Here is a 2,602-nt window from a genome sequence, read left to right on the forward strand (position 1 = left end):
TAAAGTTAAATCAGTCATCAAATGATAAAACAATTATTCAACTCGGTTATCGCAAAATATCGTGATTTGTCAGTGTCTCGCAGATCAATTATTTGCCTCAGCCTTCGGGTTCGCCAAATAATTGATCTGCTCGCCACTGACAAATCACGATATTTTGCTCAACCTCGTCCAATAATTGTTTATTACTATTATTATTATTATTATTATTATTATTGTTTGGGGGTGGGGAGAGGGAGGAGGAGGAGGGAGGGGGGTGACATAAGGGGACTTGTTAGAATATTGTTGAATTGTAAATGATATGCTAATTTGCGTCGCCCACGTTGAGCAAAGTTTAGCGAAGGAAATTCAAAATGTTTCTCTCTGAAGCTATTTTTCATCTTGTGTGTCTGTCCAACGTTCTTCGTGCTGTTGACAACCCTTGGGGAAAGAAAAAAAAGCTAGCAAACGCACGGTTATCCAACTTTGAAGAAGATTTAGCAGTTTGCAGATAAGCGGAGGACAAGTGAATGTTGAACAATTAACATTGGATACTTCATTTAACTACAGGTAACTTTAATATGAAAAAAAATCTTGAATTTTGCTTCAAGATGAATGTGATACAACTGAAGGATTTTTTTCCGTGTGCGATAATGGTGTCAAGGTGAGATTCGCTCAAAGCTCCATTAGTGGCCGTGGCAACAATTTTAGTACATTTAATAAATGTCCGCTTTCTATAGATCATCATAAAAAGTGAACTTGATCCACAGTTTACTCGCATAAATACACACTGTCAACTTCGCAAAGCAATCATAGTCGAACGTGAAAGCTTCATTTACAGACTAAAAGTTTATAATCATCTTTTTTACCATAATAAACACCACAGAAAAGTTTCTATTTGAGTTATCACACTTTGGTTGATTGCTCTAATAAATCGAAAGTTTGATTCATCTTGTATACAGACCAATTCAAACTTTCATATAAACAAGTTTCAAAGATAAAAGCTATAATAGCGTTTTGTATTTTTATTTCTTCATTTATTGAACAATCGCTCCAAGATTGGAAAATGACATCATCTATGTCTCTCTTAACAACAGGGGCGGATCTCAATCAAGAAAACTGAGTGATGTCGGACATGGCACAGGAAATTGTGATGGAGTACCGCTCGACACTAGAATGTTTGAAGAAGGTAAGAACCTATTAGATTCATAATATCAGATTATGTCATATTCATAACATATTACGGAGACTGGACGAGAATTTTCCCAATTAATGGAACGAGGCCGTACGATTTCAGGACACAGATCCTTATTTGCCCCCGTCTAACCACCGAGATGTAATTAGATTTAGAGAAATGGGTTGACAAACTTGTTACCGTTAGAAGCAGCAGTCAGATTCAAGGGTGGGAATTTTTCAAATTTATGCGCCTATTAATGTTAAACCCCAGGGAGAGGGGGTCGGGCATGGGGTGGGGATTTTGACATTTTCATTTAAAATAATTAAAATTCCCCACCCCTGGGACAAAATAATTGGTCAAAATGTCCACCCGGCGGCAAGTGAAGGTGGTAAGATATCCTTTGTACGATCAAAATCGCTAGCTTGTGGACGTCACATACGATCAAAATCTCTACCATAGGGACAGACCTTATGATGAAACTCCCGTGGTTAGCCCGACCCCCCTTCCCCCTCCCTGGGGCTTACCATTGATAGATGCATTATTTTTATGGCTTTGGAACAGACTCTTTACCTTCCGCTGAAACCCCGGCCATCATATTCTGCCTAGAAAGACTACAAGAAACTCTGTTTTTCGGGAGGATAAATAAATTTCATGTGGTGACTCGTCAAAAAAATAGTGTTTTCTTTTTCAATTCACCAGCCGTCCTCCTCCTTTCAAGTTTACATAACACGAGTTGAAAAACTATATCAAGGAAATAGATGTTGATTTGTTAATTTTTTAAATTATTTACTTTTCGTTGCAACCCTGGAAAGAGATATTCAGAGGTACAAATCAAACAAGAAGAGAGAGCTCAAGATAATCGCAGGGACAAGAACAAGTAAGAGTAGTTCGTGTAGAAAGTATTAAATAAAGGAAAACTGAAACCAAAAAGAAATAAAGCAAGACAGGAAGAAGATGACTATTACAGAAGCAAGTAAAGGTAATTTAAGATAAGAGGTGAAACTGTAGTGTACCGTGTCAAACCTTTGGAGAAGCTATAAGCGCTTGGAAACAAATTAGAAGTAGCAATAGCAATAACGCAGGCAAAAGCTTTCGCAATGCAAAGTATAATTACACATTCGTTACAAACTGAGGAAAACCGTAATTTTTGCCCAATGTCCCAATCGCGGACGGGTATTCACCCGGGGGGGGGGGGGGGGTAGTGTAAAACTTTGACAATGAACTACAGACAGATTTTGTATAAATATTGAAGATCCATTACCAGGATTTATGATAAGAAATAAGTATAAGCGTTGTCTGGTAAAAAGTTTTAAAAAGACTGTGAGCTTTCGAAAGACTGTTAGATCATTTAACTTTATCCCTATGATCAAACTGTGATAACAGAAAACAACTGGCAGCTAATGAACGTTTTTTTGAGGGGTGGTAATAGGCTGGTAGTGTCAATTTCTT

This window comes from Montipora capricornis, chromosome 11 (genome assembly GCF_036669925.1).
Source record: "Montipora capricornis isolate CH-2021 chromosome 11, ASM3666992v2, whole genome shotgun sequence".
In the NCBI taxonomy this organism is placed as follows: Eukaryota; Metazoa; Cnidaria; class Anthozoa; order Scleractinia; family Acroporidae; genus Montipora; species Montipora capricornis.